Below are 24,191 nucleotides of genomic sequence, written 5' to 3' on the forward strand. Positions count from 1 at the left end.
GGGGTATATCTGGCAGAAAAAATTTCTAAGTAGCAAAGTGATCGAGAGGAAGCAGAGCATAAAAGTTTGGAAAATTTGCAGCCTGGTGATGCCATAGAAAAGAAAAACCCATTTTCTGGGGAGAAATTCAAGCCAGCTGCAGAAATTTGCACAAGTAACAAGGAGCCCAATGTTAATCACTAAGACCCCACTCAAATCTCATTTTGAATTGTAGCTCCCATAATTCTTACCTGTCGTGGGAGGAACCTGGTGGGAGGTAACTGAATCATGGGGGCGGGTCTTTCCCATACTGTTCTCCTCTTGAGATCTGATAGTTTTATAAAGGGGAGTACTCCTGCACAAGCTCTCTTGCCTGCCCTCATGTAAGACATGACTTTGCTTCTCATTCGCCTTCCGCCATAATTGTGGGGCCTTTGCAGCCATGTGGTAATTTCCTTTATAAATTACCCAGTCTCAGTTAGCAGCATGAGAACAGACTGATACAGGGCACCACCCCTAGAGCTGGGTGAGACCAATGCCACTCAAATTGATGGTGACTACACAATGGGGAGGAGAATGGGTGATAAACATTCCCAATGTCTACCACACCTTGGTAGCAATTTAAACTTTTTTTTTTAATTTAAAGGGTACTTTCTAGGTATAAGGCACTGTAAGAGATATAAAGATACACAGTTGACAATCTATTAGGTATAAAAAGACAAGCTGACAAATAACTACAATACACTATTATTAGGTGTAATGTAAAAATGACACATGTAAATGCTAAAACGAAGTACAGTAAATGTAAAGAAGAGAGACAGATTGTTTCTGAGGTGATCAGAGAGGTGTCGCATAGCAAATAACACTGGAATTAGGTCTTAAAGAGTGAGTGGGATTTTAATTATTACAGGTGAGAAGGGAGGGTATAGGAGGCAGGAGAGCTTTAAGAGTAAAGCCACAGAGGCAGAAAGCCAAGGGAAGAGTTGGAGAAATGGCCCAGGTAAGTTGGAGCACAAGTTCTAGAAGTTGCTTCTAAGGCAAGACATGTTTCCCCAATACAAAGAAATCTCAGAGTTCAGATAATACCTGAGGAACTAGGATAATAAAGTCAGGGTGCAAGGTGAATATGTCTTTATTTTCTCCCATAAAGAAACTTGGCTTAAGCCTCCATCTACCTGATTAGTGGGAAATTCAGTATCTCCTTCGTGGGGCTCCCCCGACTCCTTGTGTTCAACCCAACGCTTTACATAGTCCAAAGAGGGAGCAGGGCCAGTCTGACTTTCACATGCAGGCAGAGGCCACTGGTCTCTCATCAGTCTGGTGGACAACACGCATCCCCAGGTCTCTGTGGCTTCTCAGGGAGAACAGTATCACTCATGTCACTTTGAACTTGGTCGTGAGTGTTCCTTTTCAGGATCCAGGGCCATTACCTCAGAGCTCTGCCCTTCAGTTAAATTCAGTTTCCCCATTTGCCAAGTCACTCGCTGTCCCAAGGACTTTGGATAAGAAGTAGCTTGGGATATCCATGTGGATGCAGAATTCTTTCTTTCTTTATTTATTTAGAGACAGTGTTTCACTCTGATGGAGTGCAGTGGTGTGATCCCAGCTCACTGTAACCTCTGCCTCCTGGGTTCAAGTGATTCTCCTGCCTCAGCCGCCTGAGTAACTGGGACTATAGGTGCCCACCAGCATGCCCAGCTGATTTTTATATTTGTAGTAGAGATGGGCTGGCTCATCTGGCCAGGCTGGTCTCAAACTCCTGACCTCAGGTGATCCTCCCACCTCAGCCTCCCAAAGTGTTGGGATTACAGGTGTGAGCCACTGCGCCTGGGCCTGGATGCAGAATTCCTATGCTCTGTTCCTCCCTGGGATCCACCGCACCCCAGAAAGCGGGAGATTTTCCTTGTTGGCTGTCCCCCAATCCCCCAGTGGGCTTCCCCCTTGTGCACCCTTTCCTGGCCACACGTACCCCCCTGGGGTTCGTGGGGTGGAGGCACCTCTCTGAAATGCTTGGCATCTCTCTCACTGGTGCAAGGAAAGAAAATAAAACCCAAAGTTCAGACACCACTGGGACATTCTATTCTACTCAGATTTATAGGTCCACGCCTCTTAGTCTCTTCCAGGATTGCTTATTTCACCCAAAGGAGCCAGGCCCTCCTGTGCTGTTTTATTAAAATTTCATATTAACATTTAACCTTCTTGGTCATTGGCAAAATCTGTGTCCTTGGTCCGTCCTCACCTTGAAGTTGAAATTCTTTTATTTGCAGCCACTTAGACCTTGCCTTGATGGCATTTCCCGCCCACAGCAGGCTCTGAACTAAGTCTCGCTGTCTGTTTTGGGCACATGGTGACTCTCTTTCTGAGACGGAGTCTCGCTTTGTCGCCCAGGCTGGAGTGCAGTGGCACGATCTTGGCTCACTGCAACCTCTGCTTCCCAGGTTCAAGTGATTATTCTACCTCAGCCTCCCGAGTAGGTGGAAGTGCAGGCACATGCCACCATGCCCAGCTAATTTTTGTATTTTTAGTAGAGATGGGGTTTCACCATATTGGCCAGGATGGTCTTGAACTCCTGACCTTGTGATCCACCCGCCTTGGCCTCCCAAAGTGCTGGGATTACAGGTGTGAGCCACTATGCCCGGCCGGTGACTCTCTTCTCTAAATTCCCCTTCACAATTTCACTCTCTTCACCCTGCTTGTGTATACTCACAAGGAAGTGGGTAACATATTGTCGGAATTAGGCTCGGCTCATGGTTTGCAGCTTCTCGCCTGTTTGCTGCTTCTCTAGTTTAAGAACTCGGGGTTCCAAATGTGGAAATTACTCCAAAACTTAGGTGAATTAGAAACAAGTATCCAGTGACTGTCTGAGGGAGAACAAAGTAAAATACATATTCAGCAACTAGGCAAGTAGGATGGCTTCCCCAACACAGTAGAGCATTTAAGAACCAGAGAATGGGATGCTGAGAAGAATGTATATTCTGTTGATTTGGGGTGGAGAGTTCTGCAGATGTCTATTAGGTCTGCTTGGTGCAGAGCTGAGTTCAATTCCTGGATATCCTTGTTAACTTTGTTTCGTTGATCTGTCTAATGTTGACAGTGGGGTGTTAACGTCTCCCATTATTATTGTGTGGGAGTCTAAGTCTCTTTGTAGGTCTCTAAGGACTTGCTTTATGAATCTGGGTGCTCCTGTATTTGGTGCATATATATTTAGGATAGTTAGCTCTTCTTGTTGAATTGATCCCTGTACCATTATGTAATGGCCTTGTCTCTTTTGATCTTTGTTGTTTTAATGTCTGTTTTATCAGAGACTAGGATTGCAACTCCTGTCTTTTTTTGTTTTCCATTTGCTTGGTAGATCTTCCTCCATCCCTTTATTTTGAGCCTATGTGTGTCTCTGCACATGAGATGGGTCTCCTGAATACAGCACACTGATGGGTCTTGACTATCCAATTTGCCAGTCTGTGTCTTTTAATTGGAGCATTTAGCCCATTTACATTTAAAGTTAATATTGTTATATGTGAATCTGATCCTGTCATTATGATGTTAGCTAGTTATTTTGCTCATTAGTTGATGCAGTTTCTTCCTAGCATCGATGGTCTTTACAATTTGGCATGTTTTTGCAGTGGCTGGTACTGGTTGTTCCTTTCCATGTTTAGTGCTTCCTTCAGGAGCTCTTGTAGGTCAGGCCTGGTGGTGACAAAATCTCTCAGCATTTGCTTGTCTGTAAAAGATTTTATTTCTCCTTCACTTATGAAGCTTAGTTTGGCTGGATGTGAAATTCTGTGTTGAAAATTCTTTTCTTTAAGAATGTTGAATATTGGCCCCCACTCTCTTCTGGCTTGTAGAGTTTCTGCTGAGAGATCAGCTGTTAGTCTGATGGGCTTCCCTTTGTGGGTAACCCGACCTTTCTATCTGGCTGCCCTTAACATTTTTTCCTTCATTTCAACTTTGGTGAATCTGATAATTATGTGTCTTGGAGTTGCTCTTCTCGAGGAGTATCTTTGTGGCGTTCTCTGTATTTCCTGAGTTTGAATGTTGGCCTGCCTTGCTAGATTGGGGAAGTTCTCCTGGATAATATCCTGCAGAGTGTTCAACTTGGTTCCATTCTCCCCGTCACTTTCAGGTACACCAATCCGACATAGATTTGGTCTTTTCACACAGTCTCATATTTCTTGGAGGCTTTGTTTGTTTCTTTTTACTCTTTTTTCTCTACACTTCTGGCTTCGTTTCATTCATTTGATCTTCAATCACTGATACCCTTTCTTCCAGTTGATTGAATCGGCTACTGAAATTGACCACATAGGTGGAAGTAAAGCACTCCTCAGCAAATGTAAAAGAACAGAAATTATAACACACTGTTGCTCAGACCACAGTGCAATCAAACTAGAACTCAGGATAAAGAAACTCACTCAAAATTGTTCAACTACATGGAAACTGAACAACCTGCTCCTGAATGACTACTGGGTACATAACAAAATGAAGGCAGAAATAAAGATGTTCTTTGAAACCAATGAGAACAAAGACACAACATACCAGAATCTCTGGGCCACATTTAAGGCAGTGTGTAGAGGGAAATTTATAGCACTAAGTGCCCACAAGAGAAAGCAGGAAAGATCTAAAATGGACACCCTAACATCACAATTAAAAGAACTAGAGAAGCAAGAGCAAACACATTCAAAAGCTAGCAGAAGGCAAGAAATAACTAAGATCAGAGCAGAACTGAAGGAGATAGAGACAGAAAAAACCCTTCAAAAAATCAATGAATCCAGGAGCTGTTTTTTTGAAAAGATCAACAAAATTGATAGACCGCTAGCAAGACTAATAAAGAAGAAAATAAGAATCAAATAGATGCAATAAAAAAAGATAAAGGGGATATCACCACTGATCCCACAGAAATACAAACTACCATCAGAGAATACTATAAACACTTCTATGCAAATAAACTAGAAAATCTAGAAGAAATGGATAAATTCCTGGACACATACGCCCTCCCAAGACTAAACCAGGAAGAAGTTGAATCTCTGAATAGACCAATAACAGGCTCTGAAATTGAGGCAATAATTAACAGCCTACCAACCAAAAAAAGTCCAAGACCAGATGGATTCACAGCCAAAAAAAAAGACAATTTTAGACCAATATCCCTGATGAACATCGATGCAAAAATCCTCAATAAAATACTGGCATACCAAATCCAGCAACACATCAAAAAGCTTATCCACCATGATCAAGTGGGCTTCATCCCTGGGATGCAAGGCTGGTTCAACATACGCAAATCAATAAACGTAATCCAGCATATAAACAGAACCAAAGACAAAAACCACATGATTATCTCAATAGATGCAGAAAAGGCCTTTGACAAAATTCAACAGCCCTTCATGCTAAAAACTCTCAATAAATTAGGTATTGATGGAACGTATCTCAAAATAATAAGAGCTATTTATGACAAACCCACAGCCAATATCATACGGAATGGGCAAAAACTAGAAGCATTCCCTTCGAAAACTGGCACAAGATAGGGATGCCCTCTCTCACCACTCCTATTCAACATAGTGTTGGAAGTTCTGGCCAGGGCAATCAGGCAGGAGAAGGAAATAAAGGGTATTCAGTTAGGAAAAGAGGAAGTCAAATTGTCCCTGTTTCCAGATGACATGACTGTATATCTAGAAAACCCCATCATCTCAGCCCAAAATCTCCTTAAGCTGATAGGCAACTTCAGCAAAGTCTCAGGATACAAAATCAATGTGCAGAAATCACAAGCATTCTTATACACCAATAAAAGACAAACAGAGAGCCAAATCATGAGTGAACTCCCATTCACAATTGCTTCAAAGAGAATAAAATACCTAGGAATCCAACCTACAAGGGATATGAAGGAACTCCTCAAGGAGAACTACAAACCACTGCTCAGCGAAATAAAAGAGGACACAAACAAATGGAAGAACATTCCATGCTCATGGATAGGAAGAATCAATATCATGAAAATGACCATACTGCCCCAGGTAATTCACAGATTCAATGCCATCCCCATCAAGCTACCAATGACTTTCTTCACAGAATTGGAAAAAACTACTTTAAAGTTCATATGGAACCAAAAAAGAGCCTGCATTGCCAAGTCAATCCTAAGCCAAAAGAACAAAGCTGGAGGCATCATGCTACCTGACTTCAAACTATACTACAAGGCTGCAGTAACCAACACAGCATGGTACTGGTACCAAAACAGAGATATAGACCAATGGAACAGAACAGAGCCCTCAGAAATAACACCACACATCTACAACCATCTGATCTTTGACAAACCTGACAAAAACAAGAAATGGGGAAAGGATTCTCTATTTAATAAATGGTACTGGGAAAACTGGCTAGCCATATGTAGAAAGCTGAAACTGGATCCCTTCCTTACACCTTATACAAAAATTAATTCAAGGTGTATTAAAGACTTAAATGTTAGACCTAAAACCATAAAAACCCTAGAAGAAAACCTAGGCAATACCATTCAGGACATAGGCATGGGCAAGGACTTCATGTCTAAAACACCAAAAGCAATGCCAACAAAAGCCAAAATAGACAAATGGGATCTAATTAAACTAAAGAGCTTCTGCACAGCAAAAGAAACTACCATCAGAGTGAACAGGCAACCTACAGAATGGGAGAAAATTTTTGCAATCTGCTCATCTGACAAAGGGCTAATATCCAGAATCTACAATGAACTCAAACAAATTTACAAGAAAAAAACAAACTACCCCATCAACAAGTGGGCGAAGGATATGAAAAGACACTTCTCAAAAGAAGACATTTATGCAGCCAAAAGACACATGAGAAAATGCTCATCATCACTGGCCATCAGAGAAATGCAAATCAAAACCACAATGAGATACCATCTCACACCAGTTAGAATGGCGATCATTAAAAAGTCAGGAAACAACAGGTGCTGGAGAGGATGTGGAGAAATAGGAACACTTTTACACTGTTGGTGGGTCTGTAAACTAGTTCAACCATTGTGGAAGACAGTGTGGCGATTCCTCAAGGATCTAGAACTAGAAATACCATTTGACCCAGCCATCCCATTACTGGGCATATACCCAAAGGATTATAATTCATGCTGCTATAAAGACACATGCACACATATGTTTATTGTGACACTATTCACAATAGCAAAGACTTGGAACCAACCCAAATGTCCATCAATGATAGACTGGATTAAGAAAATGTGGCACATATATACCATGGAATACTATGCAGCCATAAAAAGGATGAGTTCATGTCCTTTGTAGGGACATGGATGAAGCTGGAAACCATCATTCTCAGCAAACTATTGCAAGGACAAAAAACCAAACACCGTATGTTCTCACTCATAGGTGGGAATTGAACAATGAGAACACTTGGACACAGGAAGAGGAATATCACACACCAGGGCCTGTCATGGGGTGGGGGGAGTGGGGAGGGATAGCATTAGGAGGTATACCTAATGTAAATGACGAGTTAATGGGTACAGCACACCAACATGGCACATGTATACATCTCTGTCACCCAGGCTGGAGTACTGTGGCATGATCTTAGCTCACTGCATCCTCCACCTCTTGGGCTCAAGTGATTCTCCTGCCTCAGCCTCCCGAGTAGGACCATGCGCCACTGTGCCTGGCTGATTTTTTGCATTTTTAGTAGAGACAGGGTTTCGCCATGATGGCCAGGCTGGTCTAGAATCCCTGACCTCAGGTGATCTGCCCGCCTTGCCTCCCAAAGTGCTGGGATTACAGGCATGAGCCACAGCGTCTGGCCCTATATGCTTTTTTCAATTCAATGACTACTTGCCTAATTTTGAATGGCCAAAATAACCTTCCAGTTATTTTCCCTTAATGGAATCAACCTAGAATAGTTGCCTGGGGAGAGGGAGCTGGGAGGCAGTGATTGGAAAGAGACATGAGGGAACTTTTTGGAGGGATAAAATTGTTCTATATTTTGGTTCAGGTGTTAGTTACAGGATATTTTCATTTGTAAAATTTATGAACTGTAGACCTTAGATCTGTCCATTTTACCATATATAAATTATATCTCAGTTTAAGCATAGAAAAAGTAACCAATGATTATGATATACTTGGCTAATGTCCATATGCTACAGTGTGTTGAAAGGAAAAATAATACTCTGTTGAGAAGGTAGACATGTACTGCAAGCATAAGCTATGAAAACAGAAAAGCCGCAGACATTGTTAAGGGACTGAGCTGGGATGTTTCCAGTTGTGGGGATTCTGAGCCTCTTTTGTAATGTGCTTAATCACTTCTAATTGTATAGTCAGCTAATTACAGTAATTAGTCTTGCCTTTGTTCAACAGAGTTGAACTAAGTCATTCTCTTAGCAGGACTGGGTTGGATTTTCCTGCATCTAGTGACTTCCTCAGATTGTGGCCTGCAATGGTGCATTCCTGGGGCTCGAGAAATGATCTGTTTGTGCTGGGTTTTCACCACTGAGTGTTTGAGGGGTGAGGGATGTGACTAATCATGGAGCCAGTGAGTCATGCGTGTCAGGCCTCTGAGCACAGCAAGAGCCCTTTGGGCTCTGCACTGGCACCACTCTCAGCATACAGACCCAGCCTTGCTTAGGTCCAAGTCAATCACATTTTTTTTTTTTTTTTTTTTTTTGAGACAGAGTCTCACTCTGTCGCCCAGGCTGGAGTGCAGTGGCGCAATCTCGGCTCACTGCAAGCTCAGCCTCCTGGTTTCACACCATTCTCTTGCCTCAGCCTCCCGAGTAGCTGGGACTACAGGCGCCCGCTACCACGCCTGGCTAATTTTTTTGTATTTTCAGTAGAGACGGGGTTTCACTGTGTTAGCCAGGATGGTCCCGATCTCCTGACCTCGTGATCCGCCTGCCTCAGCCTCCCAAAGTGCTGGGATTACAGGCGTGAGCCATCGCTTCCGGCCTTTTTTGTATTTTTTAGTAGAGACCAGTTTCACCATGTTAGCCAGGATGGTCTCGATCTCCTGCCCTTGTGATCCGCCCGCCTCGGCCTCCCAAAGTGCTGTGATTATAGGTGTGAGCCACCGTGCCTGGCCATCAACCACATTTTGAAAACAGACAGGGTTATTCACCGCAGCACTGTTTGTAATAGCAAAGTAATAGAAACAGTCTGTAGGACAGGAGACTGGTTAAATAAATTATGGTTCATCCATATAATATAATACTGAGAAAAAGAATGAGGATGCTCTCTATGTACTGATCTGGAAAGAGCTTCAAGCTATATTGTTACATGAAAAAAGCAGAACTGAGTGCATAGTAAGGCCATTTGTATAAAATATAAAAGTATAGGTTTGTATTTGCTTGTTTATGTATAAAGAAACTGAAAAGAGATAAGAAACTTAATAACAGGGAAGATGTTTATGTGGGAGGGCAAGGGAATTTGGGGCATGAAGGTTGGGAAGTGGGTGGGAAAGGGATGGAATTAGGCAAGACTTCACTGCAAACCTTTATAAAATAGATGTTTAAATATTCAAATGAATGTATTATTACCTAATGAAAGATTGAAATCAATTAATTAAAATGTACAAGAGTTTTTTTTTTTTTTTTTTTTGAGACGGAGTCTCGCTCTGTCACCCAGGCTGGAGTGCAGTGGCATGATCTTGGATCACTGCAAACTCTGCCTCCCGGGTTCATGCCATTCTTCTGCCTCAGCCTCCTGAGTAGCTGGGACTACAGGTGCCCACCACCACGCCTGGCTAATTTTTTTTTTTGTATTTTTAGTAGAGATGGGATTTCATCGTGTTAGCCAGGATGGTCTTGATCTCCTGACCTTGTGATCTGCCCACCTCAGCCTCCCCAAGTGCTGGGATTACAGGCGTGAGCCACCGCACCCGGCCAAGAGTTTTTAAAAATAGAAAAAAGTTTTAGGGGAAGAAGAAATCCAGTGATCACATAATCTAACATTTCCCAAATAGTGGTTTGTAAAAGTATAATGAGAAATTTGTGTATTTAAAGCAATAGTAGGTGGGCCTGGTGGCTCATACCTATACTTTGGGAGGCAGAGGCAGGCAGATCAATTGAACCCAGGAGTTCGAGACCAGCCAGGGCAACATAGTGAGACTCTGTCTTGACAAAAAAAATTAAAATAAAAAATAAAATAGTCAAGCATGGTAGTGCTTGCCTGTAGTCCCAGCCATTCAGGAGGCTGAGGTGGGAGGACCACTTGAGCCCAGGAGGTTCAGGCTGTAGTGAGCCATGACTGTGCTACTGCACTCCGTCCAGCCTGGGTGACAGTGAGACCCTGTCTCCAAAAATAAAACAAAGCAATAGTGGAATCTGTTTTGACTCCTACTTTCTTATATTTAATGCATAATTGTTTCATTTTGAGACGGAGTTTCGCTCTTGTTGACTAGGTTGGAGTGCAATGGTGCAACCTGGGCTCACTGCAATCTCCACCTCCTGGGTTCAAGCGATTCTCCTTCCTCAGCCTCCCAAGTAGCTGAAATAGCTAGGATTACAGGCATGCACCACCACGCCTGGCTAAATTTGTATTTTTAGTAGAGACAGGGTTTCACCATTTTGGTCAGGCTGGTCTTGAACTCCTGACCTCAGGTGATCAACCTGCCTCGGCCTCCCAAAGTGCTCGGATCATAGGCATGAGCCACTGTACCCGACCGATAGAATAATTTTTAAGCAATTTTTTTCCCATTATGACAAAACTCTCTGAGAGGCCCTGGGGTGTGGAGTGGACACAGTAGACAGCCATGGAGAGCAGGTGTACAGGCTGTGACTTGGTTGCTTAGGCATCTATCTGCTTGAAAACACCTCTTCTTGTGCTTGTACAGTTATAATTTGTTTTTATTCTTCTTTTTTTTTTTTTTTTTTTTTGAGATGGATTCTCACTCTGTAGCCCAGGCTGGAGTGCAGTGGTGTGATCTCAGCTCACTGCAACCTCTGCCTCCCAGGTTGAAGCGATTCTCCTGCCTCAGCCTCTGGAGTAGCTGGGATTACAGGTATGCACCACCATGCCTGGCTCATTTTTTTTTTGTATTTTTAGTAGAGACGGCATTTCGCCATGTTGGCCAGGCTGGTCTTGAACTCCTGACCTCAGGTGTTACACCCACCTCAGCCTCCCAAAGTGCTGGGATTACAGGCGTGAGCCACTGTGCCTGGCCTGTTTTTATTCTTAACTATGTTTAATTAATGCCCTAAATGGCCCAAGTATCAAAAAGAATCTTGCTGTTGAACACAGCTAGGTAATGTGGAGCATGAAAATTATTATTCTACAAATACACTTCAGGACTTTTTCTCCAGATCTGAAAACTGTGATTAATCAACTTCTCATATAGAAAATTCAGCCCTTCCACTTTAGAATCTAGTGTTAATGAGAAAATATTGCAACCAGTGTATAAAATGATTTTCCAGGTATTATAAATAAAGACTACATTTGATGCGTCATTTGTAAATAAAAGATGAAATTATTAAAGTTAACTAGTTGATTTTGGGTGTGCAAAATGTGAGAATTTCATGTACGTATATTATCTATGGAGCAGTAACATCATGATGACTTTACAAATTAGGAAAGTCACTAAACAAAGAACAACAACTATAACAAGGAGCAATAACTACAAACCCTGGGGAGGGAGGAGAGTCTAATTTCCAGAGATGTTACATTATGTTATTTAAAATGTCCAATTTTCAACAAAAAGTATGAGACGTGCAAAGATACAAGAAAGTATGGCCCATGCACAAGGGAAAATGCAATCAATAGGAACATAGATAATGTCTCTGCCATTAGACTTATTACACAAAGACTTCAAGTCAGCTACTTTAAATATATTCAAAGAAATAAATGAAACCATGTCTAAAGAACAAAATAAAAGTATAAAAATTTTGTCTCACAAAATAGAGAATATCAATAAAAACATATAAATTATTTTTAAGATCATCAAACAGGTGTTCTGGAGTTGAAAAATACAATAACTGAAATGAAAAATCTAGTGGGGCTCAACAGCACATTTGAGCAGGCTGGAGAAAGAATAAGCAAAATTGAAAATGGATCAATTGAGATTATCCAGTTTGAGGAACAGAAAAAAAAAAGAATGAAGGGAAAATATGAACAGCGCCTCAAAAATCTGTGGGCTCCATCAAGCATACAAACATACTTATAATGGGTGTCCCAGAAAGAGGAGAGAAAAAGGACAGAAAGAATATTTGAAGAAGAAGAAAAGAACTTCCAATCTCAATAGATGCAGAAAAGGCCTTTGACAAAACTCAACAGTGCTTCATGCTAAAAACTCTCAATAAATTAGGTATTGATGGGACGTATCTCAAAATAATAATAGCTATCTATGACAAACCCACAGCCAATATCATACTGAATGGGCAAAAACTGGAAGCATTCTCTTTGAAAACTGGCACAAGACAGGGATGCCCTCTCTTACCACTCCTATTCAACATAGTGTTGGAAGTTCTGGCCAGGGCAATCAGGCAGGAGAAGGAAATAAAAGGTATTCAATTAGGAAAAGAGGAAGTCAAGTTGTCCCTGTTTGCAGATGACATGACTGTATATCTAGAAAACCCCATTGTCTCAGCCCAAAATCTCCTTAAGCTGATAGGCAACTTCAGCAAAGTCTCAGGATACAAAATCAATGTGCAAAAATCACAAGCATTCTTGTACACCAATAAAAGACAAACAGAGAGCCAAATCATGAGTGAACTCCCATTCACAATTGCTTCAAAGAGAATAAAATACCTAGGAATCCAACTTACAAGGGACGTGAACGACCTCTTCAAGGAGAACTACAAACCACTGCTCAATGAAATAAAAGAGGATACAAACAAATGGAAGAACATTCCATGCTCATGGGTAGGAAGAAACAATATCATGAAAATGGCCATACTGCCCAAGGTAATTTATAGATTCAATGCCATCCCCATCAAGCTACCAATGACTTTCTTCACAGAATTGGAAAAAACTACTTTAAGGTTCATATGGAACCAAAAAAGAGCCCTCGTTGCCAAGTCAATCCTAAGCCAAAAGAACAAAGGCATCACAGGAGGCATCACGCTACCTGACTTCAAACTATACTACAAGGCTGCAGTAACCAAAACAGCATGGTACTGGTACCAAAACAGAGATATAGACCAATGGAACAGAACAGAGCCCTCAGAAATAATGCCGCATATCTACAACCATCTGATCTTTGACAAACCTGACAAAAACAAGAAATGGGGAAAGGATTCCCTATTTAATAAATGGTACTGGGAAAACTGGCTAGCACATGTAGAAAGCTGAAACTGGATCCCTTCCTTACAACTTATACAAAAATTAATTCAAGATGGATTAAAGACTTAAATATTAGACCTAAAACCATAAAAACCCTAGAAGAAAACCTAGGCAATACCATTCAGGACATAGGCATGGGCAAGGACTTCATGTCTAAAACACCAAAAGCAATGCCAACAAAAGCCAAAATAGACAAATGGGATCTAATTAAACTAAAGAGCTTCTGCACAGCAAAAGAAACTACCATCAGTGCCGGGCGCAGTGGCTCAAGCCTGTAATCCCAGCACTTTGGGAGGCCGAGGCGGGCGGATCACAAGGTCAGGAGATTGAGACCATCCTGGCTAACATGGTGAAACCCCGTCTCTACTAAAAATACAAAAAAAAATTAGCCAGGCGTGATGGCGGGAGCCTGTAGTCCCAGCTACTCGGGAGGTTGAGTCAGGAGAATGGCATGAACCCGGGAGGCAGAGCTTGCAGTGAGCCGAGATCGTGCCACTGCACTCCAGCGTGGGTGACAGAGCAAGACTCCGTCTCAAAAAAAAAAAAAAAAAAAGAAACTACCATCAGAGTGAACAGGCAACCTACAGAATGGGAGAAAAATTTTTGCAATCTACTCATCTGACAAAGGGCTAATATCCAGAATCTACAATGAACTCAAACAAATTTACAAGAAAAAAACAACCCCATCAAAAAGTGGGCAAAGGATATGAACAGACACTTCTCAAAAGAAGACATTTATGCAGCCAAAAGACACATGAAAAAATGCTCATCATCACTGGCCATCAGAGAAATGCAAATCAAAACCACAATGAGATACCATCTCACACCAGTTAGAATGGTGATCATTAAAAAGTTAGGAAACAACAGGTGCTGGAGAGGATGTGGAGAAATAGGAACACTTTTACACTGTTGGCGGGACTGCAAACTAGTTCAACCATTGTGGAAGTCAGTGTGGCGATTCCTCAGGGATCTAGAACTAGAAATACCATTTGACCCAGCCATCTCCCATTAGTGGGTATATACCCAAAGGATTATAAATCATGCTGCTATAAAGACACATGCACACGTATGTTTATTGTGGCACTATTCACAATAGCAAAGACTTGGAACCAACCCAAATGTCCAACAATGATAGACTGGAGTAAGAAAATGTGGCACATATACACCATGGAATACTATGCAGCCATAAAAAATGATAAGTTCATGTCCTTTGTAGGGACATGGATGAAGCTGGATACCATCATTCTCAGCAAACTATTGCAAGGACAAAAAAACAAACACTGCATGTTCTCACTCATGGGTGGGAATTGAATAATGAGAACACATGGATACAGGAAGGGGAACATTACACACCGGGGCCTGTTGTGGGGTGGGGGGAGGGGGGAGGGATAGCATTTGGAGATATACCTAATGTTAAATGACAAGTTACTGGGTTCAGCACACCAACATGGCACATGTATACATATGTAACCTGCACGTTGTGCACATGTACCCTAAAACTTAAAGTATAATTTAAAAAAAAGAACTTCCAATTTGATAAAAAGTATAAATAAGCATGTCCAAGAAGCACACTGAACTTCAAATAGGATAAACTCAGAGATTTACACCTAGACACATGATAATCAAACTGTTGAAAGCCAAAGGCAAAGAGAGGGTCTTGAAATCAGCAAAAAAACAAACAAAAAACCCAACTCACCTTGTATCAGGATTTCAATAAGATTAACATTTGATCTCTGGAGGCCAAGAAGGCTATGGTATGACATAAAATGCTACAGAAAAAAAAACAAACATACCTGTCAACTAAGCATTCTATATCCAGCAAAAATATCCCTCAGAAATAAAGGAGAAATCAAGGCATTCCTAGATAAACAAAGTGAGGAAATTCATCACTTAGCAAATCTTCCCTGTAAGAAATAAAAGATGCTCTTCAGGCTGAAAGGACTTGAGGCATTAAGTCAAATTTATATGAAATGAAGAATACTGGTAAAGGAAATCAGGTAAATATAAAAGGCAGCATAAATATGCAATAATTATAAACGTGTGGTGATGGGCATATAATGGATTAAAATATAATCCGTAGGACAATAACAGCATAAAAGAGGGGAGAATGGAGCTATATAGGAGCAAAGCTTTTCTATATTATTGAAATTAAGTTACCATTAATCCAAACTAGAGTGTTATAAGATGTTCATTATAATCCCCAGGGAAACCCATAAGAAAGAGGGAGGGAGTGATCAACTGTGTCAAATGCAGCTGATAGTTTAAGAAGAGATCCGAGAATGACTATTTGATTTGGCAACAGAAAGGTCACTGATGAGCAGTTTTAGGGGAATGGTGTGGAGAGGTGGCAAACCTGACTAGCTTGCTTTAGGTAGAATAGGAGAAAAGGAAGTGGAGATAATGAATATGGATAATTGTTCCAGGAATTTTGCTGAAAATGAGAGCAATGAGAATGGAGGTGAGCGCAGGAGATTTTTCAACGGGTTTGTATGAGGATGGGAATGCAGCAGAGTGGGAAAAACTGATTGTCTCCTCTGTCACTGTTATTAAGGGAGAAGTTTGAAGATCAGAGGAAAGTTATTGGAACATCATACTTTTCACCCTAAAGTCCCAGGCACAGGAATCTTTGGTTATTGGGAAAATACACACACACACATTTGTTTGAGTGTGTTTATATTACATAATACCGTACTCATAGATACATTTTTAAAAAAATGTCTTAACTAAGGTGGCAGTATATGATCATTAACTAATACTTTCAGGCACAACAATCAGAGTGAGGTACTCCATGAATGAAATCTATGTTTCAAATGTTTTCTTGATAATTTTGAATTTTATTCAAAATTTGAAAGGCTGTGTTCTTATCAGCTACAGTTAGATCTGTCCTTGCCCTTGCCTTGTAGTGAGGTTAACAAGAATAGTAATGACTGTTCTTCACTGTTTTATTTTTTTATTTTTATTTTTGAGACGGAGTCTCGCTGTCACCCAGGCTGGAGTGCAGTGGCACGATCTCGGCTCACTGCAGGCTCCGCCCCCCAGGGTTCATGCCATTCTCCTGCCTCAGCCTCCCAAGTAGCTGGGACTACAGGCGCCCGCCACTTCGCCCGGCTAATTTTTTGTATTTTTAGTAGAGACTGGGTTTCACCGTGTTAGCCAGAATGGTCTCGATCTCCTGACCTCGTGATCCGCCCGCCTCGGCCTCCCAAGGTGCTGGGATTACAGGCGTGAGACACTGCGCCCGGCCTATTCACTGTTTTCTTCTTGTTCACCCTGCCCACATTATTAGTGTTATCTTCAGGCTGGGTGTTCTTTGCAGATACCTTGTTTTTTTAAAAAATCTTTTTATTATAGAGAATTGGAAATATATATAGGCAATAATATAATGAACCCCCATAGACTCATCATTCATCTTCCACTATTATCAACTTGTTACCAACAAAGCTGGTCCCCCATAAAATGGAGTCTTTCCCTCTTTGGTGTCCCAAAGCCAATTTGGGAAAAACAAAAGCAAGTGTCAAGTAGTGCAGGCCTTGTTGGATGGCCATGGAATTCAGAAGCAGGAGCTTGGTTCACGAATTAACTTCTCAGCTTGTGAAAGTCAGGAAGTCACAAATATAGGGCCTCTTTAATGAAGGGGTTGGGTATTAAAAGCTAGGGGATAATATTCATGTCTTTTTTGGGAATGGACAGAGAACTTCTCAAAACTAGAGTATTGCCTTCCTTTTTTTTGTCCTGTTACGGTTTCCTCTGGTCATTGTCATGGTGGTTATCAACTGTCATGGTGCTGGTGGGAATGTCATTTAGCATGGAAATTAGATTATAATGAAGTTAGAAGTTCTTCAGAGGTCAAGTGAGTTGCCATCTTGGATCTCAGTGTTTGGTCGTATGGGGCACCTTCTGACCACAGGTATCCTGTTTCCTAAAGGTAAGCCAGGGTAGAAATTCACCTGTCACATAGGCATGTAATGTAAAGAAACCCATGGCCTATTCACTCCCTCCGTCCTGTAATATTTTGAAGATAATCCCATATATAGTATTATTTCATCTGATAATGTATATCTCTAAAACATAACAACTCTCTTAAAAAATCTAACTACAATCCCATTATCACACCTGAAAAATAATTTGCAGGGAAAATCTTTGCACTAAAAGCCAGGTCAAGAAAGAAAGAAATGTGTCTTTAGTATAATAAAGCTGAGGTCATTATTTCACAGGGAGTAAGGTCAAAGTCGTATTAATTTGAGGAAGATCCTGTCTTTGCATAGACGAGCTGGAGGTCATTTCTCTAGTAAATCAGACTGGCAGTCCTTGAAGAAAAGCTAATGTTTGTGGTGGTGGGTTATGCTTGTCTTCAAGGTACTTTAGGAGAGAAGCTGGCCTTGGCATTGCTGTTGGAGTGGCACTGAGCTAGCATGGAAGCGGCCAATTCCTGCCCCATGTTTGTGAAACTAAAGCACCACATCGTCTTCCCACTTAGCAGAAGCAGGAGTTGATGACAATCACATTCTTATCCAGCTGAAATCTGATGGGGTAGAGTTCGTAAGATTCAGGAAGTAATGAACCAAGAACTCTCTTATTCCATGGACTGTGGGTCACTTGGCTGGGAGAGCTTGGAGGAAACAGGGAGGGAACAGCATAACTGTGTAAGGGAACAGTTACTGTAGGAGGAAGCAACCGCCACCCTGAAAGGCTTTGAGGCTTGGTCGTCTTCTGTGTGGGAAAAGGGAGCCAGCTGACCTAATCAAGGCAAGTTGTCAACTGTTTGGGGCAGTTACTTGAAACTTGCTAGCCAAAATAACTCCTTAATTGTCCTTTAAAATTTACTTTGTATTTAGTGTGGTGAAGATGGGGGAGGCAGAATATGGACTGTGGGGAGGGCATGTGAATGTCTGTGCAGAGAGGAGCACCCAACAGCCAACCAGTGCCCAGCCACAGACGCCACAAGGCACAGTCTCCATTCTCCTTGGAAGAAAGCCCTCCCCTACTCTTAGGAAGAAGGGAGCCTGACACAGAGCTTATGTTCGCCCATATCACACACACTTAGAATTCTGTTCTTGGGGACTCAGGCAGATCTCTGGGGAGCCGATGGGGGACTGTGAAGTTAGGTTCACTTCTGGATTTCATTATAATAAAGCAGCCCCCTATCCCCAATTTTAGGCATCAACATAGAACATCTAACTTCAAATTTTTCCAAGTGATAATATAAAACAAACGACTTTCAATTAAATAATATTTGTGAAGCAAAAAGTACCTGTATCAGTTTAGAAATTTATGTTGTGAAGGTGAAGGACTCGCGCCCAGAAGACAGGTCTGTGCCTTTCTCCAAAGATGATTTTGAGGGCTTCAATATTTAAAGGGGAAAAGCAGGCTGGAGGGGAAAGATGGAAGGTATGTTCACATTACTGAAGCCACATGTTGCGATAAAGGGAGCAGGTAGGGCAACAATTATGTATTTGTCTGGCGCTCAGTAAATCGGCACTTTACACAAGATAAGGTGAACGTAGAGTGGAGACACTTCACCTTTAATCTGTAGCTATCTGCTTAGGAACAAAAGGAAAGGCAGTTGCTTGCATGACTCAGCTTTCAGCTTAATTTTTTTCCTTTTGGCAGAGTGAATTTTCGTTTCACAATACCAAAAAAAAAAAGGGCGGGGGGAGGCTCAGAATAAGGAACAATCCTTTGGCTTGAGTATTTCATTTTATGAAAAACTAAATTGTTATTTCTTTTTTCCACAAGAACGACTAACAGAGCTGCAGACCAGTGTTTGGGGTCATCTGAGTGGAAATTGTCAGCCGACTTTGGCTCATACGTTCCTTTTCTCGTTAGGGAGGGAGTGACGGGGCAAATCTGCGTGCTGGTGGTGGCGGTGCCTAGCAGCCCCGCCCAGGGCTGGACCCGAACTCCATCCCGTGTTGGCTGCGCGCCCCCCAAAACCCCGGCTGTCAGCGACTGCGTGCACCTGCAACGCCGACGAGACCGGCGCGCGGACAGCGACTCCGGTGAGGCTACTATCTCTCTACCCTCGGGGCGCGGGTGGGAGAGGCTTCCTGTTTTGAGGATGGAGCCACACAAAACAAGCATCCTTAGCCTGAAGGGCCCCGACGCCGGAGGTGGAAGTGCGCGGCCTTGCCCGCCGCGCTTCCCCTCCTCGGAGTGCTTTTTGTGGACCCTTGGAAAGGGGCTCTTGCTACATAGGAGCAAAGAACAGGCATCGCCCGGTCCTTAAAGCGGCGGCACCCTCCACGCCCCGCAGTCGCGTCTGCTTGGTCCACAGCCTCCCCTCCCAGGCCCGCGCAGAGGCCCCGCAAGCACCAATCTGGAGGCAACAGGCACACATGGTGCCTTTGCGGCCACGCACACTGCATAGCAGTGAAAAAGGCGCCCGTTCTCAAGGCGCATGCGCGCAGGCCACCAACTCCAAAGCCAGGCCTCCAGCCCGGGTTTGCTAGAGGGAAAGGTAGCGGGGAGGTGGGGAAAAGGAGAACGGGAGGGCCCTGTCCGCTAAGGTAGCCTCCCATTGGCTCCTCTTGCTCCGCTCTCGGTCGCGATTGGCTACGGGCCGGGAGCACGGGCTGAGCACGCTCCCACGCGCAGAGCGGCATTCGGCAGGCGGACGGCGGCGCAGCCAATGGGAGCGGCCCGCGGGGCGGGGCTTGTGCGCTGGGGCTACCCCGGGGCGGGCGAGTTGGTAAACAGATCCGGAGCGCGTGGTGGGCGTCAGCGCGGTGGCGAGCGCGCCGAGACGGGGGCAGAGGCGGCTAGAAGGTGACCGCGGATCCCAGCTTCCTGCAGCCGGGTAAGGCTGCCACCCGGCGGCCCGCCGCGTGCCCGGGCGCCGTCTGGCTGCGGCCAGAGCTGGGGTCAACACCCACCTGAGCCCTTCTTGCATTCTCTTCACGTGACAGCGCAGCTTCCCCGCGAGTTTCGCTGGCCGCGAGCTTCAGGTCGGGACGCAGTGGGGGCGCCTCAGGTGCAGGGTGGGTCCTCTGCAGCCGTCTCACGTCCCTGGGTCCACCTCAGCCCCTCGGTCCTGCTTCGGGGAGGAGACGAGGGCCACGTGCAGAGCCTTGAGTCCCTGGAACACGCCCGCTGCTTGCCCGACCGCCTTCCCGCTGCCGAATGCCCGTTGCCCGTGCCCTTTGGTCGCCAATACAGCTTTCCTGCTTTGCTTTTCTAATAATGTTGTTCTTCACTCCCAGACCCCCTTGCACTGTGTGTCTGGGGCTCTAGGCTCGTTGCCCCTGGCTGCAGGTTTGGGTGAGAGCTTTGACTTCATTGGCTGGAGCCAGCTGTTGGGCTTCACAGGTGGGAATTTTGTGTGAACTTGGGACAGGGGATCCTTTTCGATCCTTTCTTCCTTTCGCTTTTCTTTGGCCTTTCCTCTTCTCCAAACACTGGGGGGTCTTGTGAGTGGTTTGGGCTTACTCCCCTAAACTCGAGCCTTTCCGAGGCTCATTCTCACACATTACACAGAGGTAACAGCCCCTCTGCCAAACCCTCTTTGGGCGATGGGGAGTGCTGCAGGGGCAGGTTTGGGTGTTGAGACTCCCCATTTGGGTGAGAGATGTCAGCTTCCTGAAGGGTGAGAGGCTTGTGTGCAGTCTTCCAGCCTGAGTCGGGCCTGCAGCCTGTTGAAAAACTTGTGCACATTCACTTGGGCCTTGGATCTACGTGACAGGACTGAGTAGCTGGTCATGCCAGGCCTACCTGATTGCCAAAGGATTTGAACTTTCATTGATGCCAGCCTGCCAGTTGTCACGCTGTGGATGGGTGGGTCGTCCTGGCAGGAGGGCTCTTGGGAGACTCTTCTTTTGGAGGAAGGCCTTTCTCCTGAGGAGAGACAAAAGGGGAGCTACAGGAGCAGCATCTTTAAGACTCAGGCGGCTGGGTGCGGTGGCTCACGCCTGTAATCCCAGCACTTTGGGAGGCCGAGGCGGGTGGATCACCTTAGGTCAGGAGTTCAAGACCAGCCTGGCCAAAATGCTGAAACCCCGTCTCTACTAAAAAAAAAAAAATACAAAAATTAGCCGGATGTGGTGGCGGGCGCCTATAATCCCAGCTACTCAGGAGGCTGAGGTGGGAGAATTGCTTGAACCTGGGAGGCAGAGGTTGCAGTGAGCCAAGATGGCGCCAGTGCACTCCCCCCGGGCAACAGAGCGAGACTCAATCTCAAAAAAAAAAAAAGACTCAGGCAATGTGGCTTAGAGTGTTTTGTTCAGCCTTGCAAATGGTGCGGACTATGCAGAATCGTAATGATTTGGGGCTAATGTTGAGCAACTCAAAGGAAAAGTGAACCAGGCAGAATGGGCACCTCCCTCAGAGCCAGTGTGTTACCTAAGACAAAGTTTTTCAACCTGTGGACTAATGACATTTTGGACCCATAATTCTTTGTTGTGGGGGACCTGGCCTATGCACTGTAGGATGTGTAGCAGTATCCCTGGCTTCTGTCTACTAGACTAGCACCGCTCCCCACCCCTTCTAGCCGTTGCGACCATCAAAAATGTTTCCAGACATTGCCACATGTCCCCTGGAGGGCAAAATCTCCCTTGGTTGAGAACCACTGAGATAAGACTCTAAAAAGAGTTGTCCTATGCTGCCAGGGGTCCCTCTGGGACCTGCCCTTGAGTAGGTGAGAGGTTTAGGCAAAGGGTAGTGTTGTGCCTCCTGCCCTAACCCAGTGGTAAAAGCCATGTAGATTGGGCTACCTGTGCACCAAGGAGGGCAGAGGCAAAACCTGCAAGCAGAAAGTTAGGAGGTAGACACCCATGGGCATGTACTGTGCCTGCTAAATGTGTGGCAGTGACTGGCTGGGTTGGGGGTGCTGGAGAATTAGAAGACTGGTAGCTTCTCGGGCATACTGCAAGACTAGGGGATTTGCACATGAATAACTATGGGCCAGTTTTAAAATAGGAAACATGCTTAAGCTGAGTGCTGGCACAAAGGCTAACTCAGCTATCCACAAGTGATTCTTCAAGGAGATGCCTTATTCATCCTCACTTTTTGCTCAGACAGCTCCGTGTCCTGTGGGAGGGGCCAGGCCTGCATCTGCAGGGAGTGAGTGGCTGAGTGCATTTCAAACATACGTATGTGTATTTTTACACAGCAGAGTGGACATGGGTATAATTTGTGGAGTTCTTTTGTAGTTGTTTGAAGCATCAGTGTCAAGGTCAGTGAGCCTTTTCTTTTTCTTTTCTCCTTTGATCAGCCTGCTCACCAAAGAGACATATTCATGTGTGTGTGGAGAAAGATGCTTTACTTCTGAGTCTAAATTTTGCCTTCAGTGTAATCAGAATTTACGCCCCAAATTTCTAAGTCCCAAACCGATAGGCATGCAGAAAAGCTGAAAAACAGGGATTTCTTGCACAGGGCAAGGAAAACCATCCTAAGCCTATTCAATGAGTTTCTCTTTCTTGCTGTTAATTGATCCTGTGGGGATGTATTGGGATTTTCCCATAACACTCCTTGGTCAGTTAGGGGATCTTTTGGGTGCCCTTTGTTCCTGTAGAAAAGGATCAGGAAGGAAGGTCACTTCTCCTTTCTCAAAGAGAATTTTAAAGAAGGCTATTATTGGGAAGCTCAAAACTTGGCAGGATAATTTTCCAGTAAGAACCGTGGACACTGAGTCATTATCTTTGTCCTTTGAAACAAGAGCTGTGTGCAAAATTAGACAGGAGTATTTAGACAGAGAGTTGTCTTGATTTGACGGTGGCATCTGAAGATACTTCTGTCATTCCTGTTAAGCAACAGCCAGGAACTCGGGAGAGCCAGTGGAAAGGAGAGCTGGTGGGAGTGAGGGAGTTCCAGGGTCCTGCTCTTTCTGGAGTTGCACATATGGAGGGGTGGGAGCCCCACGGGGGTGGTTTGTGAGTAGTGAGGATGGCCTGAGTCCCCAAGGGGAGATAGAACCGAAGGCATGGATTCAAAGAAATTTATGCAGGTGGAATTTCTAGACTGACTAACTAGCTGGATATATGGCTGAGATTTCTAATTGGGGGGAGGAGCTGGATGATGGAGAAAGAGCTGGTTTGGGAGAAGGTGGTCATCTTAGTTTTAGATGTGACGGGAGCCTATGGGACTTTTTTCCATCCTGTTTGATATAATTTGCATACGGTAAATTCATACTTCTTAGTGTGCAGTTCTGTGCAGTTTGACAAACGCACATGGTCACATAACCCCTACCACAATCAAGCTATAGAACAATTTCATCACCCTCCGAAATTTCCCTGCACCCTTTTCCAGTTGCCTGTGGGTCTCTGAAGCGGTGATGCGGTATGTGTATGTGTGACTTGGTTTGTTCTGGAAGTGGGTTCGGTGGTTGAGAGGTCGTGCCTGGCCTGAGGGTGGGGAGGCATCAGTGCAGAGCCTGTGGAGGGGCTCTGGCGGCCCAGGAGCCAGTGCAGTTGTCAGGGAGGCAGGGGTGTAGAGGACCAGCCTGGGAACTCCCAGGCCTCGGAGTAGGTGGAGGAAGAGGAGCTGGGGGAGGAAGCTGAGGAGGTGAGGCCAGAGAGGAGGGAGGAGGGAGGGCTTCCGGGAAGAGTGTGGGGCCAGCAGGAAACACTGTGGGGCAGGGGGTGGCTGAGGAGACCCACTGGCTTGAGCCCTCAGGTGTCACAGAGGGGCAGCTTGGGGTTGGGGCCAGACAGTGTGTGCCAAGGGAGCAGGGAAGATGGCAAGTGCACTCTGTCCTTGGGAGATGGTGGCCGTGTCCAGAGGGTGGAGGAGAAGCAGAGCCTATGGGAGATTTATTTAAATGTTTGGTGCAGGAGAGCAGAGAGTGGGCTTGTGGGCTTGAGGAGAGGGCTTTTATGAAAGGAGATCGAAGGCAAAAGGAAAAAATAGGTCAAGGGCAAGGTCTTGTTTCGGGAAGGAGGAGGGATGGTCAGTGTGGGAGGAGATGGGACAGAGGCAGTGGAAGGGTCTGAGAGGTGTGGCCAAGAATGTGCGGGCACTCCTATCTGGTTGCCCCCATTTCTG

General features: G+C 44.5%; 1 protein-coding gene across 6 annotated transcripts in view; it reads left to right on the plus strand.

Annotated features, from left to right (window-relative positions):
- Positions 1-19,047: 19,047 nt before the first annotated feature.
- The window catches only part of COQ8A (coenzyme Q8A), a 46,365-nt gene continuing 41,221 nt past the window's right edge, over positions 19,048-24,191 (plus strand). Inside the window, exons 1-2 of one of the 6 annotated variants that reach the window (XM_063613380.1) lie at positions 19,885-20,161; positions 20,417-20,522. The gene's annotated coding sequence lies outside the window, so the exon portion shown is untranslated. Of the gene's footprint in view, positions 19,217-19,878; positions 20,162-20,416; positions 20,523-24,191 lie in introns of those variants that run through there. The other 5 variants (XM_055235040.2, XM_055235038.2, XM_063613381.1 and 2 more) reach the window with 5 other exon arrangements.

This window comes from Symphalangus syndactylus, chromosome 19, assembly GCF_028878055.3.
Source record: "Symphalangus syndactylus isolate Jambi chromosome 19, NHGRI_mSymSyn1-v2.1_pri, whole genome shotgun sequence".
Taxonomy (NCBI): domain Eukaryota; kingdom Metazoa; phylum Chordata; class Mammalia; order Primates; family Hylobatidae; genus Symphalangus; species Symphalangus syndactylus.